Raw genomic sequence first — 17,807 nt, forward strand, 5'->3', positions numbered from 1 at the left:
AGTGAGCACTTGTGTAAGTAGCACATTTCCCACTGTAGTAAGAAATTCAAAGTTATCCTATTGCGGGAGACACCTTTACTGCAAGGGTTCTTAGGGGCTGAAGATGGGAGAATGTTGGGAGCCGCCGCGTGAACGTTACGCCGGCAGAAACGCACGCGACCACAGGAATCCTTCCGCAGCAAAAACTTTATTAGTCACGCGATGAAGAGGGGAGAGAGGCCACCGGGCCACCTCGTGGGCGCGGGCGGCTTCCCGCGGGCCGCGGCCCCGGGCGGGGAAACGGGGAAGGAAGAGAGCGAAGGAGAGGGCGGGCCCCGAAGTGGCACTGTTTATATAAGCCCGGGTCGCACCTGAGTGACGTGTCAATACCCTGATTGGCTGCTCACTCTTACCGGCGTGCCTACGCAATTCTTAGCGTGCTTACGCAATCTTTAGCGTGTATACGCAATCTACGCATGCGCCCTGGAGGTTTATAGTTTTGAGGGCGAGATGTCAGCGCCACCTAGTGGCGTCTGAGTCTCGGCTCTCCACAGGAGAATAAACAATGCCCTGCAAAAATCCCCCTTCTCCCTGTTTTCTCCCCCTTCTGTTGTCTATACCTATTAAAAGAAAATTAACAAGTCAAAGATAAGGGGAGCTGCTGGTCTGCCAGGATGCTTTGTTATTTTGATCTCAGTGGAAACACATGCTTTCACCCTAGCCTTCACTGGAGTAAGTAATAAGCTATCAAGTCTATCTCCTTTTTTTTTTTTTGAGGTAGCAGGTGGGATGTCTTGTCAAGATCACACCTTTTGTTTGTGTGAGGATCACACAGACAGGTGGGCAAGGTAAAGAAGTTTTTAACTTCCCTGTGAATTCATTCATTGTACTGAGGTGCTTTTGCTAATCACTTAAAAAGGGATTACTGGAATAAAGCAAGGCAACTAGTGTCTACTAGAACCCTCTCAGAAAGATCCCATGTGTTGTGTGTTGGTTTATTAATTTTTCTTTCAATCCTCACATCTGACTCCATAACCATTTGACTCTGCTGGTGGGCTCCAGCACAAATATTACCAGATTCATACTGTTTGACATTTTTGTACCTTGGGGACATGTCGTATAGGAATTAAGGTTTCTCCACAACAACATCTTGACTCTCTTAAACTGTCTCTGTCATCAAACAAGTATATGAATAACACAAGCTCTTCTGTGGATTATTTGCTTATTAGAAAATTATTGGACATATACTTGTCACCTAATCAATACGTATTCATTTTGCAATGTCTGTGTGGTATGAGATGATACAGATTTTGAGTTCTACAGCATAGGTCTGATGTGCCTATGATTCAGATAGTTGAAATATGTTAATGCATTGTTTCCTTGTCTGCTTTCTTAGAGGAATACCTTGCAAACAAAAATCAGATACCTGACATTGACGTATTTGGATTTGTGAGAATGTAATAATCATCAATATGCTTGAAGTAGTGCTTTTTTACACCTTTGATTTTCTTTAAAATTTCTGGGACACATTAACCTTTCTTCAGAGGCACTTTGAAAACTCATATTCACATCACCTTGCACATGAAATTTACCTTCCAAGTCTTCAGAATGTTGACAACATTCTTCAATATCATGGTGTTTCCAATTGTAACCTAAAATGTGTACCAGAAAATCTATGATCTACTATTAGAAATTCCACAAATTTTAAGTTACTATCTTCTGTGAACTGTAGAATGATGCCTGATTTATTCAGCTTATTCTTCATTCATTACAATTAAAATTACAGAACACCAATAACCAGAACAGAAGCAGCAGCAGCAACAGTTATCCCATTGTTTTAGAAAGTGAAAGTAAATTCAGTCTTACAATAGCAAACAAGTTCCTGTAGGTCTCCAGCATCAGACTCTTCTGGGAAGGATCCAGCAAAGCCCACTCTTCCCAAGTGAAGTTCATATGCATATCATCATGGGTCACTGCATCCTAAAATATCCCATACATGTGTAAAACAGAAAGCATGATAGTCACATAGTATGCTTTATGGAAAATATAGTTACATAGTACGCTTTATGGAAAATATAGTCATAAAATTCTGATGCTTCCTCCACTTATTTCCTTACATAGAAGTCTTAATGTAATCCTTAAGTCATTTTAAAAGGAAACTGAAAAATGAGGTTCACCGTTTTATTTTCTGCAGCCTCTGGATAAGATATAGCCTGGCAAGAGAAATGCCAATTCACAACAAAAAGAGAGAGAAAGATCAATCAGACAAAAAGTATTGAGCACAATCAGAGAAGTTGTACGAACTAACTACAAAAATTGATGGGTGAGCTGGGAGTGTTGTCTCATGCATTTAATGCTAGCACTCTGAAGGCAGAGATAGAGTTGGCTTCCAGCCTAGTTATGTTATGTATTCTAGGACAGGCAGACATACATATTAAGGCCCTGTCTCCCCTACAAATATCACTCTAATAAACAAAAAGATTAAAAGAACTCAGGGGATTGTACTGAAGTCCCTACAAGGAATTATACATCCACCCCAGTTCTGTATTCATCTTCTAAAAAAGGGTCCCAGTTTAAACTATAATATTAATAGCATCTTGGTAAAAGGAAATGCATGTTTAAACAGTTATAAATGGACAAATGAAATACTAGCAATGCAAGTGTGGATCACAACAAAGACAACATAAGACAGAACAAATGGTTCAGCTTTGAAGATCTCCTGCTGGTGTTGCAAATAATTGAGTGCAATTGCCAGTATTTACATGGGTCTCACAACTATCCATTACTCAAAATTCAGAAGTTCTGAAGTTATCTTCTGACTACTTCAGGCTTGCATGTTGAGGATAGAAAAACTATTGCCCAGCATTGTGCTCTATGTTAATTAAATAACTCCTCATCTCTGTGTGGTGATTTGATTATATAGTTGTTTAGGAATAACCACTGCTTAACTAAAACATAAAGCAATGATAAATATTAATAACCCACAACAAATTGCGCCCAATTAATCTAAGTATCCACACCCTTTAAATCATACTTTATCATAATTTGGTGGGTGTTCCCCCACCAAAAAAAAAAGCATCCAGAGATAAAACCAAAACTTAAAACCTAAAAACTCCCAGGTCAATTATTGTCTCTTTAAGAGAGACTTTTAAACGGGCCCTGGAGCAAAAGACAGCCTACTGTATGCAGACTTAAGACTTAAAATAACAAAACTAGCTGGCTACAGTCTAACAGGATGGGAGAAACAATAAAACAGACTTCTTGGAGCTTGGCTGATAATCTCTTCTATGGTTTTAAGACAGAAATAAATGAAAGTTTAGAAATTATGACTATGCTTACATTCATAGTCCTCAATTTAACTTTAATCATTGGATTAGCCTTTTATGTCTTCTCAAAGACAAAGGCTTTAGAAATTATTCTGGAACTGTTCTGCCCAGTTCCAGAACCCCAAAAGACCAGAGATAAATAGACTCCACTGTAAATACATAAGGTTTTTAAATTGTATATGTGTTCAAACACAGGATGCAAACCGCCTCTGGAAACAGAAAAGGAATGTGGCCCTGAGGTTTTTTAAGGGAAAAAAACGCAGTTACATACAGGCTTTGGCATTACATGATTGGGTAAATGAATTCGACTTTTGAAATGATTGGTCCACTTTAGGTGCCAAGACTACAAACAGTTCTGGCCTGGTCATATGGGCTGGTTTCCTAGCAACTATATAATTAGAAGGCAGGGAAAGAATGCAGTAAGACAAGTTCTCCCCCTCAGAGCATTACTGGACAAGTCTCCACCCAGTTAGCCTTATATCAGACCTTAAACTTTAATAATAGCCGCTGATTTTTAATCTTTTGGTCTCTCAGAACAACACAAAGAATAACTAGAACAATATAAAGAAAAAAATGTTGGAAGCAAAGCATAAAATGAGATTCAAAAGATTATTGAACAAAACGACAGTATGAAATATGGGTACAAGCTTTAAGAGAAGAGTTTAGAATACTAAGTAAAGAAAATACTCAGGCAGAGGCAAAAGATAAAAATAAAGAAAGCCAACCAAAGATGATTAGAAAGCAAACATTAGCTTATCTAGTCAGTATACAGCAGAGACCAGCAGATGATTATCATCTACAGGGTTATCACAAAGTTGAATGGTGTCCTGTGGAAGTGCTAGATCTGAGGAAATTTAAGGCAAATGTCAATAATTTTGGAATGCATTCACCATTTGTAAAACAAATGTTGACTTCCTGGTCAATCAGAAGTAGAGTAATCCCAAAGGACCCTAATATGGCAAAGGCAATATTAGAACCTGTTCCATATTTACAATGGCTATCATGGTGGAGAGAAGAGGCTAGAGAGATAGCACACAAAAAATAGAGCCAAAGGCATTGGTGTTTCTAAGGAACAGCTGCTTGATGATGGCCACTATGCTGACACCGAGATACAAGCTGTATATAATGAAGAAACCTTAGCATTACGTCACCTAGCAGCCTTAAATGCCTGGAACAAGGTTGAGGAATCAGGAAAAAGGCTTGAGCCATTCTCTCAGGTCATACAAGGTCCAAGTGAAACATTGACTAACTTTTTGCAACGACTGACCTCAGCTATGGATATAAGTATATCAGATCCACTAGCTAGAAAATCACTAATAGAATCTTTAGCTTTTGAAAACGCTAATACTGAATGCAAAGACACAATAAGGCCATTAAGAGCAAGATCTGCTCCAATAGACAAATGGCTTAGAAACACCATTGACATCAGACCTCATTCTACCAATGTGACCTTGATAGGAGAAGCTACCCCTAAAGACCTTGGGAAATATATTAATTGTGATGGGCAAGATTGCCACAAAGGGAGTTACCAGGACAACCAAAATAATTCAGAAAGGGAGCCTATGCTTCCTAGAATATGCAGAAGATGTAGCAAGGGTCGACATTGGCTGAGTGAATGTAGAGCAGTTACATATATGGGGTAATCCTTTATCAAAAAATGCCCAAGGGCAAATCGCTCAACCTGGCTGTCAATGAAAGTATGCTGGACTTTGTGTCACTAGCATACAACATGAGAATTTTTCCTGCGCTGCAAATCTGTCTAAACAATTGTCGAGCTATATTTTAGGTAATTGGACTGGAGAATTCGATACTACGATGGAGCAGCTGAGAGTGGCCATTGTCACAGTAAATTCTACCAGAGTGGACGCAGGACTAGCCACAGGATTATCAACATGGATTGCTGCAGCCATGAATCATCTGAAGGAATGGGCGGGCATGGGAGTGTTAGCAGGCCTTCTGGTGTTGGTCTCCTTGGTTTGCCTGTGGTATATATGCAAGATTAGAGTCTCACAACAGTGTGATGCAGCCATGATCATTCAGGCCTTTACAGCCATTGAAGCAGGACATTCTCCCCAAGCATGGTTGGATACCATAAAAAGCTAAAATGATACGCTCAGGATGCGAGGCTAAGCACTGCACTCAGGGTCAGCCGCTTTGGACCCAGAGAAGAGCATGTCTGATTGCATGCGGGTTGATGCCCCAGGTCCCGCCTCTGAGAAAAAGGTATCGGACGGTCTGATGCTCTTTGGGTGGATGACACCTAAATGAACATCTGTACAAAGTCCCAATTTATTTCTATTATCAGAGATCAGACCTCTACTCTTGCCTGATGCGTCTAAAACAAAAAGGGGGAACTGTAGAGAGCTGCGGAATGCTGTGCCTTAAAGATGGAGCTGGTTTCCGCCTTCCACCTTCCCGATGGTGAGTGCTCTCTGTCACGAACAACTCCACATTTGGCTAAGGCCGAGGATCTGGCTTGCTTCCATGTATGTGGACCTATCTGCATTGCCCCCGTGGCACGCCTGGGTTGGCTACCCAGAGGCTATTTAAGCCGTGGGCTGGCTTTCCCCGGGGTCTGAGGATTGTTCAATGTTCCTGAATAAACTGCATTGAAAAAAAAAATGCCCAAGGGGGCCTCTTGCAGGTCCCAATACCAGAGAGGGATATTCCTCCACAAGAAAATTAAACACCGCTGCTCTGGGAATAAACATTAAAAAATTAGACAGAGAGGCCAGAGTAAGTTCTACAGAGAAATCAAAATACCAAGAAGAGAACAAAAAACAAAAACAAAAACAAAAAAACCAAATATATTGGCAAACCTCTATAAATGATCAAAGGCCAAAATTAAAGATAATTTTAAATAATATTGAAATTGAAGGCATGGTGAATACTGGGGCTGATGTCACAATTATCACTCCTAATCCTGGCTCAAAATTGGCCGCTTCAAGAGGTGGATATCCAATTCCAAGGAGTTGGAATGTTGGGAGCCACTGTTCTAGCAGCTGCTTTGATATTTAAATCTCAGTGGAAAGACTGGTTTTACCAGGCCTTCACTGAAGTCAGGGAAGAATTTCCAAGTCCATCTCCCAGAAGGTGGGAGAGCTTGTCAAAATCACACCTCTTGTTTCACCTCCTTATGAATTTAACTCATTGTGCTGAGCTGCTTTGACTCTGGATTAAAAGCATTCTGAAATAAAGGCAGGGGGCTGGTCAAATCAAGTCTCCACTAGAGCCTCTCAGAAAGGTCCCATGTGTTGTGTGTTTATTTATTTTAATCCTCACTCCCGACTCAAGAACTGTTTGACTCTACTGGCAGGCTCCAGCATTGGAACTTTATCTAAAATAAAACAAAAGTGTGAGATGGCTTAAATATACAGGACCAGAAGGTCAAATAGGAAAATTAAGGCCATACATGGCTGAGATAGCCATAAATGTATGGGGAAGAGATCTGTTATAACACCCAGATTAACATCCTCCCACTTTCACAGGTAAGCCAACCCCCCCCCCCAAAAAAAAACCCAACCAAACCAAACCAAAACAACAACAACAACAACAAAAACCCCAGCAAATATCCCTGATGAAGATGTTAAAACTATTACAAAATCAGTTACAGACTGTCTAAGGTGTCCATAAACAAAATACAGCAGAGGCTGTCTTTTCAACTTCATGGTGGGAAGCCACTGCTAAAAAAAACCCCACAGCCTTGCCAAATAGGTGAACCAACCTATTTGGATTGAACAATGAGTAAAAAAAATAACTGGCACTAGAACAGTTACTCCTGGAACAGCTGGAGGCTCAACATATAGAGGAGTACAACAGCCCTTGGAATTCTCATGTATTTGTTATCAAAAAGAAATCTGGCAAGTGGAGGATGTTAACAGATCTCAGAGTAATTAATAAAATTATTTAGCCAATGGGATAGTTACAATCCAGAATCCCATTGCCTTCTTTGTTACCTAAGGAATGGCCTATTATAATAATTGATTTAAAGGATTGCTTTTTTACCATTCCTTTACATGAACATGATAGGGAAAGGTTTCCTTTCTCAGTACCCACTGAAAGGTTCTAAAACTTAAAAGTTAATTCCGTGACTGGGGCAAAATCACAGTCCTTTCAGAGCAGAGGTCCAGCAGCAGCCCCCTACCCAGATTAACATTAGAGTGTGACTAGGGTCACATAGGCCCTAAGAAAGCCCATGGAATGTGTTAACTCCCCCTCACCCTTGCTACAGCCTAACCTGCACGTACGAGGGGGTGGTCAGGTGTCCCCCAGGTAGCCAGACTTACCGTTTGCAGTTTTGGCGCCTAAAAGCAAACCAATCATTTTAAAGGTCAGCTCCCCTAGAGACCCTTTCACCCAATCCTGTAATGCCAAGACCTACACTTCCCTGCTTGCGTTTTGACCCCTTAAAAACCCTGTTCCTCCAGAGCTGGGGGTCGCTTGCCCCTTTGTTCTTGTAAGGGCAGCTACCCAGCTTGAGTTTGTAATAAAGGACCCTCGTGTGTTTTACATCTGGGTATTTCACCACTTTGAATAAAAGCTGTCCAATAAAGAGGTATCACTGGAGGGTCTTACCACAGAAAATGTTGAACAGTCCTACTTTGTGCCAATATTTTGTACAACAGCCATTGGAGATAATTTGTAAGCAATTTCCTCAATCCATAATTTACCACTATACGGATGATATCTTATTAGCTGATTCAGATAGGAAAACATTAGAAAATATTTTTGATGAAAAAATAGCACTTTGCCTTGTTGGGGATTACAGTTTGCTTCCAAAAAAATACAAAGGGGAGATTCTATTAATTACCTAGGATGCAAAGTAGATCTATGGAAAATTCAGTCACAAAAAGTACAAATTAGAAGAACCCAATTTAGAACTCTTAATGATTTTCAAAAAATGCTGCGCGATATTAACTGGCTATGGCATACCATGATAAGGACTTAAAAAGTCAATAACATTATCAACTGAAGCCGAAAAGGAATTGACTCTGGTAGAAAGAAAATTACAAGATGCATATATAGACCATATTGATCCAAAGAGGGTCTGTACTTTAGTTATCTTGCCTTCCACTCATACTCCTACAGGAATTCTTATGCAGAGGGAGGACTGTGTCTTAGAATGGATATTTTTGGCACACAAACAAAATAAAAAATTAAAACCTATATGAAAAGGTTCTAAAAGGAAAAATGAGACTTCGTTAACTGGCTGGAATAGATCCAGCTGAAATTGTGGTGCCCTTTACCATGCTGAGATTGTGTCATTATGGGCAGACAACGAATATTAGCAAGGAGCTTGTTGTGAATTTTTGGGAGAAATCAAAAACAGATACTCAAAAGCAAGCGATTTCAGTATAAAAAGAACCAATTGGATTCTCGGTCCTATAATAAAAGGAAATCCAATTTCTTGAGCTCCCACATTTTATACAGATGCCAATAAATCAAATAGGGCAGGTTATAAGTCAGATAATCTGAGTAAAGTGGTGAAGAGTAATTATAATTCAGTTCAAAAATCGGAATTATATGCAATTCTCTTGGTGTTATCAGATTTTCAGGAATCTCTTAATATAGTCACTGACTCTCAATATGCAGAAAGAGTTGTTCTACATATAGAAACTGCTGATCTAATTCAGGATAATTCGTACTTTACTGTTTCTTCAATTACAACAAGTAATCAGAAATAGAAATAATCCATTATTTATAACACATATCAGATCTCATACAGGTTTACCAGGCCCTCTAGCAACAGGCAATGATGAAATTGATTGACTATTGATAGGAAGCATGTTAGGGGTCTCAGAATTTCATTAAAAAATCCATGTTAGCAGACAAAGCTTAAAAAGAGAGTTTTCTATCACTTGGCATCAAACAAAGAAATTGTGAGAAAAATATTCCAATTGTTCTTTATATAACCAAACTCCACTACCTGCAGAAAGTAACCCTAAAGGTAACCAAAGAAATGAAATTTGGCAAATGGAGGTGCTTTATTTTACAGAGTTTGAAATATGTACACCATACTATAGATTCATATTCAGAGTTACAATGGGCAACAGCCTTAAGTTCTAAAAAGGCTGATTCAGTTATTACGCATTTGTTAGATGTGACGGCAATTATGTGTATACCTAAACAAATTAAGACTGATAATGCTACAGTGTATGTCTCTAATAAAATGGAAAGATTTTTTACATATTATAAGATAAAACATGTAACAGGTGTAACTCACAATCCTACCGGTCAAGCAGTCATTGAAAGATCTAATCGTGCTTTAAGGGACATGCTTAACAAACAGAGAGGGGCATTAATTTAAGGTCATAATGCTTTATTGACCTTACGTTTCTTAAATGTTAATGAACAACAAAGAACAGCTGCACAGAGACACTGGGTTATAGAAAAAATTGCTAAATTATTTCAGCCTTAAATATTTCAGTTACCCTAACTTCACAATGGAGAGGAAGGAATGTGTTACACTGGTGAATAGGTTTTGCATATGTTCGTACAGGAGAAGAGAAATTATGGGTTTCTTCAAAACTAATAAAAATCAGGTATCACAGAGGAAGACCACCTGAAGACCTTGCCCACACACAAGAAGAGAGAAACCAAGAAGACCAAACCGAACAGGTAACATAAGTTGATAATCCCTTCATATGGGAACAACTCTAAAACTGACTGAGACATAAAAAAAAATAAAATAACAATTAAAAAAAATGTCTCTAGCCAGAACTCCAACAATACATGGCCAATAAATCCTTGGCTATAATAGCCTCAAAATTTATTATGCCATTCTTTTAATTGGCATAGATAAAATTGGTTTCATTCTGAACATCTCATACATTTATCATTTTAGAACTGTATAATGCTTGTGAGTAATATTATGTTTGCAAAACAAAAGGACTGAATACTGAAGATGCTGGAGCAAACCTGACAGAATCCTCCTTCCAGCGTGCTGAGACATGGACATATCTATTCCAGTATCTTGCATGTTCCAGCATTCTGCTAGTTCCTGCCTCAACTGCTTCAATTGCTGTTTCTCATCAAAACCTGCTCCCAAGAGAGCTTTGAAGAAAGCTACAAATCTTAATTGGTCCAGCATTTTAGACTGTTCTAAACAGGACTTTTATTAAGCCTGAAATTTCTCAACATTCAAAGACTGTACCACAAAAGTTATTTCTTGCTTAATTAAACATTTTTCCAATTTTCTTTGGGCTCCCTAACAGGATTTCTGCGTATCCAAAATGTCAACTAGAAGAAGTATGGAAAATTGGACTTTGTTCTCATGGGTATGTTTTTGGTTGTTTTCTGTGGCTACGAAAGTTTATTATCATTGGGAGGTGTTTATAAATTATTAATGGTCTTACTCAGAGTGAAACTGCTATGCCCAGTTCCCAAACCCCAAAAGACCAGGAATACACTCCACTGTAAATACATGAGGTTTTTAAATTGTATATGCGTTCGAACACAGGACGCAAACTTCTTGTGGAACCAGGAGCAGGATGCAGTCCGGATATCTAGGGAAGCAAGGTTTTTATGGGGCAAAACTGTAAGCAGGGACTTAGATGCTTTGGTATTACATGATTGGATAAGGGAAATTGACTTTTGAAATGATTGGTCCACTTTAGATGTCAAGACTTCAAACAGTTCTGGCCCGGTCATATGGGCTGGTTTCCTAGCAACTGTATAATTATTGGGCAGGAAAGAATGCAGTAAGGCTAATTCTTCCTGAAGGTGGCTGGACATGTCTCCACCTAGCTAGCCTTCAATCATGTTCCTGCTTTAAACTTTAAAACAATACCCACTGATTTTTAAGTCTTTAGTTTCTCAAACCCATTAAGAACTTCTTGGAATGGAGATTAAAAAAAAAATGAAATAAAATGAAGTTTCAAATCTTTCTTCCATCTGCTTTTTTTCTTTTTTCTTTTGTAAACACTACTGTGTACCTTCCTTATGAAAGGAAACTGGCAATGTGCAATCAGGCCTGGCTCTGATTTTTTTTATTTTAATACTATTATTATATATTATTATCATTATTATTACTTTGGGTTTTTGAGACAGGGTTGCTCTGTGTAACCATGGCTGTCTTGGACTTGCTCTGTAGAACAAGCTGGCATTGAACTCACAGAAATACACCTGCCTCTGCTTCCCAAGTGCTGGATTTAAAGGTGTGAGCCACCGTGCTTGGCGGCAGGACTTTCTTATAGCCCGATTGAAGTCATAATATGTGACTTAGAACATGTTCAGACATGTGAGTGTCAAGAGCTGGCAGGGGGTGCAAGACCTTGTTTTTGGAGATAGGGTTTCTCTTTCTCACCTTGCGTGTCCTGGACTTGCTTTGCAAACCCGGATGACCCAGAACTCACACCTGCCTTTGCTTGCCCCACTGATGGTCACAGGCATGTGACACCACACCTGGTTTTTTAATGCAATCCTTAAAAATGATTTATAATCTCTGTGTATGGGTCTGCCTTCCTGAGACAACCCTGTTTTGACTGGGAGAATTGGCGCTCCCTAAAAGTAAGGGGCCAGGACCCCAGGATTCCTTCTCCAGTGAGCAGGGACTGATTGGGCCCTGGCTGAGCAGGAGAATTTAGACTGGACACATTTAAAGAGGGATTATGTAAATTTATGCTGGGGCTGTGGGGACAATAAACTAGCTTTACTTACTAATGGAGGGTTGTGTTTTTTCCCCTCTCCTAAGAAGTGTAAATCCCATCTATTTGTTTATTTTTATGTGTATTAGTGTTTTGCCTGTGTGGGAAGGCGTGCCTGTGTACCAGGTGGATGCCGGGTGCCTGAAGAGGCCAGAAGAAGGAGCTGAATCCCCTGGAATTGGAGTTACAGATGGGATGAGCTACCAAGTGGGAAACACACCTGGTCCTTTGAAAGAACAAGTGCTCTAAACCCCTGAGCAATCTCTGTAGCCCTTGAACTATAAAAGGCATCCATGATCTCATCTTCAGTGCTGTGGCATATTGGTAGAAATCCTCTCATGATATTGACCATAAGTCTAGAAGGTGGTCGCTGAAATTTCTGGATTTCTTCAATGCTTTTCAGCTACCGTGACCTTGCCTCTGGTGCTATGGGGGTCAGTCAGGAAAGTGGCCAAGACAAATGCAGAACACCAACACACTGGGTGTCAGGAGCCTGGCTTCTGTAAATTAGGTGGAAAGCTCTAGATAGAAAAGCCATAGTGGACACTCCTCAGTGATGGGACAGCTGGGTATCCCAGGACCCAATAGAAAGCAGGAGTTGTGTCCTTGTTGAATATGACAATTGCCGTGGCCCAGGAATATAGATTTGGGTCACTCCAAATTTCAACGTGAAATTTCAAATTTCAATGTTCCAATGTGGAGGCAGTCCCGTGAAGTATTTATACTATCAGAACAGCCATAAATGCTCTTCAGTTAGACCTTAGAAAAGTGGGTTATGGCAGATCATAGAAAACTCAGCTATGGGCCTCCAATGCCATCAGGTGAAATTTTTAACATCAGGGCTGGCAGAAGCTTGTGTTTTAGTTAGCATCATCATACAGGTATTTACTAGTCCTAGGACACTAGGTCCAACAAAGAGGTTGGCAAGGAATGGCTAATAGGGGCTAATAGGGGCTAAAGATGGCCCAACACAAACTGTTATTAGGCTCTGGACATACCAATATCTCCACGTCACTCCAGTTCGGATAGGTCAGTCAGACTCTATAGACAGGGCTCCTCTGTGGGAATTCTCATTCCCATGATGAGGTGGGTGGTCAGGTTCAAGGTGTACAACTCTGTCAACACAGGGGAGACATTACCACCAAACTCCACAGACAACAGGTCGAATCCAAGAGCAGATGAAGAGAACAGATGTTGATATCAGCAACCACCTCAGTGTTCCTGAATTATAGTAATATTCACACAGAGATAGCAATATTTCCTCTCTCTATATATTTTGTCTGTCTCTCTGTCTCTCTCTCTCACATACACCCCAAAAGAATCATGAACAGAGCCTCAGAGTCGCTTGCTAGGTTGCACAGACGACTGTGCTGTAGTGGCCAATGAAGAATAAATAGCAGAGGAAGCAGCAGCAGCAGATAATCAAGAGATGGCTTAGAATTCTGGGATTACTCTCAACAACGGGGCAAGGCTTAGGACTTCAAACAAAACAAAACAAAACAAAAAAAAACCACTACTGTGATAACTGAGATGCGCCAAAGCCATGACCAGGGGACCCTAAAAGGAGGGGCAAGATCACTTGTTTGGAGAAGTGGATTTGTGTCATGGGCACACACTTCTGTATTTCATAGAGAAGAAATTGTCAAGCTCCAATTTTCCAGAAAGGGCTAGTGTCGTCAATAAAACGACTGACGTGTCTACAGTTATTAATAAAAAGAAAGAAGAAAAAATGTGAGAGATACATGTGGGTGCAGAGAGATACATATGTTCGCTGTTAGAGAAATACCATAAAAGCATGAAACCGGAAGCCATAATGCATAAAGGAACACTATATATAACCTTGACAACCCACAAATATGCCCTTAATATGTTGTCATCTGTTGCCGCTCATGGGGCTAACCCATTAGTCTGGTTTGTGGCCCCAAAACGACTCTCTTGGAGAAAACTAAGTTTTAAATTTATTATTATTATTATTATTATTATTATTATTATTATTATTATTTAAAGAGGTAGTAAGTGTTCTTTTTGTAGGGAGAGGAACTTTACTGATGATCCCTGGTGCGGTTCTTTTTTTTTTTTCTTTTTGAAGATTTATTATTTTTACAGTACTCTGCCTTCATGTACACCTGCACACCAGACCTCACTATAGACGGTGGTGAGCCACCTTGTGGGTACTGGGAATCGAACTCAGATCTGTTGGAAGAGAAGCCGGCGCTTTTAGCTCTGTGACATCTCTCCAGCCCTCTTATTTCTTATTTTTAAATTTTTATTTATACATTTTATATACCTGTCTTAGACCCCTACCTCCTCTCCTCCCAGGCTTACCCTCCCTGTTTCCCCTATCACCCCTCTCCTGGCTCCTCAGAGAACGGGATCCCCTGACCCTGTGCCCACCCATCCATGCCAGCATGTCAAGTCGCATCAGGACTGAGTACATCCTCTTCCCCTGTGGCCTCGAAAGGTAGCCCTGACAGGGGAAAGTGATAGAAAAGCTAGGTTGTGGGTCAGGGTGCATTCACATGTGTGATGGACCTGCCATATTTACAAGGGCTTGTTACCTTCGTGTCCTTCATCCTCTCTGGATGAAGTGTCTTACACTCTGTACACAGAGTTCCTTGAGCCCTTAGGGGAGGAATTTGCTGGAGTCATCTCATTTAGGGTGGAATGATCCAAGGCCTCTCACTCTCTGCATATCGAGTGGATGTGGGTCTCTGGATTTGTTCCCATCTGCTGCAGGAGGAAGTTTCTGATGATGGCAGAGCAAGGCACCAATCTGTGAGTATGGCCGTGCTCCTTTAGCACAACTATAGCATTTAGATCTCTCTTAAAGTCCCTGGCCTGTGAAGACTCAGGCTCCTGGCTACCCAAGCAGTATTGGATCAAGGTTTCTTCTCATGGAGTAGGCTTCCTGAAACCCAACCAGATATTAGTTGGTCACTTCCATGATTTTTGTGACACAAGCTCACCAGTAAATCTTTTAGGCAGGTCACTGTTGGAAAGTAAAGGGTGTATGGCTGGGTTGGTTTGTACTTTTCTCTTCTGGTGGCAAGCAGCACATGTTTCAGTATCATGAACAGTAGTCCGTAGGGGGTGAAGGTTCTAGGTAGGTGCCAGCTGGAATTCTCTGTGTCCAATGACTTGCGGAGGTGTTGTCCTCAGCAACAGAATCTTACCATCAGGTAAGGGAGAGCATGAGAGGATGGACACAGTTTGGGTGTCCCTAGTCCCTGTTTTGATCTAGCACATTGTCATCCCGCGTTTCGACTCCACAGGACTCTTGGAGGCCGGCTCTCGAGACAGTCCTTGGTCAGTTCATATTAAATTGAAATAACACATAGTATTAAATTAAACACATCATGTATATAAAGCTAGTTAGTGACACGTGTTTAACACCAGAGGGCACCCCATCCCTTGACAGATGGTTTGAGCGCTACCGTGTGGTCCCTGGGGATGGAACCCCGGACCTCGGGAAGAGAGGGGGATTCTCTGCGTCACAGAGCCCTGGCTGTTGGGATGACAAAGGTCCGCAATTTTTTTTGATTCATTCATTTATCCATCCATCCATCCATCCATCCATCCATCCATCCATCCATCCATCCATCCATCCATCCACCCATCCATCCTTTCATCCATTCATTCACTGTACAGCATTCTGCCTGTATACCAGAAGGGGGCACCAGATCTAATTACAGATGGTTGTGAGCCACCAATGTGGTTGCTGGGAAATGAACTCAGGACCTCTGGAAGAGCAGCCAGAGGTGTTAATCTCTGAGCCATCTCTCCAGCCTCCGGTTTTGTTCTTTTGTTTAGTTTTTAATCTTTAAAAAATATTTATTATCCCTGTGAGCGCGTTTCTGCCTTCCCGAGACTAGTCCTGCTTTGACTGAGAGACTCGAAATTACTTTAAAAAGGGTGCAGGATCGCAGGATCCTTTCTCCAGGGACCAGGACTGCGTCTGATCAGGAGACTTCAAATCGCATATTTTTCTGGTACACAAGCGGCTTCCAGCAGCTGGGCATATTTACTTCTGGTACCAGGGGGCGGGGCAATGACGTCACGAATTGGCTCCGAAAGGCTCGTGATTCTGAAGAAGTCGAGGGGTGCAGGCGAGGACGTTTACAGAACACCGGGACCAGGGAAAACGCTGTGTGAGCTGTGGCGACGGGAAAGGGCTTCAGAAGATACTTCTGGGTCCCTGCAAAGCTGCCGGCACAGGAAGGATACAGAGGTTGGCGGGAGAGTGTAAGCAGTACGCACAGTATTCTGGGGATTGTATTTCCGCGTCCGCGTTTCTGTACAGCAGAAGAGAAGGTGAGACCTGATAGGTGACTACAAACAATCCCAGAAGTCCTTGCTCTAAGGCCAGCCATGTTTGTAGTTCTGACAGAGGCTTACAGCCAGCACAATGCAGTCTGGGATTGTTTTTAGTTCCCTGGCTGTGGCGAGCTGGGCAATAGAAATTCTCCAGGTTTGTTATTCACATCCGTGTTTGGGACTTTTCATCATGAGTTCAGTGCTGTGTCATAACGATGTTCACAGTCGTACTAGGTAAAACAGATAATTTTTGGCTAAGAGACACCTGTAATGCAACGTGATTGGCTGTATGTGTGGCTGAAATTCCGTAGATTCAGGGCCTGGAAGGATCCTAAGACAGGGATGATCAGACAGGACTGTGGTGAATGTTAAAGAGATGCGAGCACCCACAAGCATGCATATGTCTTCAATGTACTATTGAAAAAGCAGGCACTTGAGGAAAAGTATAAGGTTATATTTCAAGAACCTGACAGTTGGTGGAAATTCAAAGTTCAAGAGTTAGCATGGCACCTCTTCGTCTTCCTATTTTCTCATTCTGTATTATTAGTTGGATACTAAGAGAAGGAGGGAAGGGAGAGCAGGACATGATGGGGAGAAAGGGGGGGGGTGCCCAGAGAGAGAGAGAGAGAGGAATAAGAGAGTAAGAGAGTGACCACGTATTGGGTTGTCCCTTTAAGGGGCAAGGTAACCACACCTTCCAGGTGTGGCCACCTGGCCTGTGACACATGATGACATCATAAGTTGCTAGTAACCCAGAAGCAGGTTGTATTCCAAAATACTAACATTCCTCCCTTTTTTCTATAATTAAAAAATGAGGAGCGTGGGCTGCTTTTTATAAGGTAAGTCAAAGTATATAAATTTAGGCTCATTGGAAGCAGCTTTTGGTTGTCATGCAGGGGGTTGAGAGAGAGAGAAGAATTATAGCAACAAAATGGTCAGATTACAAGGTCAAGAGTAAGGGAAGCCTCTGCCCTGGAAAATTTAGGGTAGAGGTTTGTCAATAGAGAGTTGCCAGCCATGCAAGGCAGGAGGTAGGGCCTGGGAAACGCTGGGAGAACCTAGAGCTGCTTGACCTGGTCCTGAAGCACACTGTTTCAGCCCTTTGTTAATAACAAGTGAATGACGGGCGTAGATTCTCTTCTGGCTACTTCCTGCTGACACTGGGGGCGCTGGAGGGAGGTCAAAAGCCTGAAATGTTGGCCAAGTCCAGGAAGAACAGGCTATTTTGATACTGTCCAGGGTCTGCAAGAATATCCATGGCTGGAAGGGAAGGTGCAGCTCCAGTTTGTTGGAAGTCTGTGAGGTCAGAGTTGAACATTTGTAGCTGCTTTGGCGCTGTTGTGGCTATAGGAAACATCTATGTCTGGCAGGACACTGAAACACACACACACACACACACACACACACACACACATATATATATATATATATATATATATATATATATATATAAAGTTGAGTAGGTTATGGGAAAATCCTTTAGGTATGCATTGAAAACTTTTGGGAGAGCAAACAGAGGTGGAAGGTTTGGATCAATAAGACT

Source organism: Meriones unguiculatus, chromosome 6, assembly GCF_030254825.1.
Source record: "Meriones unguiculatus strain TT.TT164.6M chromosome 6, Bangor_MerUng_6.1, whole genome shotgun sequence".
Classification (NCBI taxonomy): Eukaryota; Metazoa; Chordata; class Mammalia; order Rodentia; family Muridae; genus Meriones; species Meriones unguiculatus.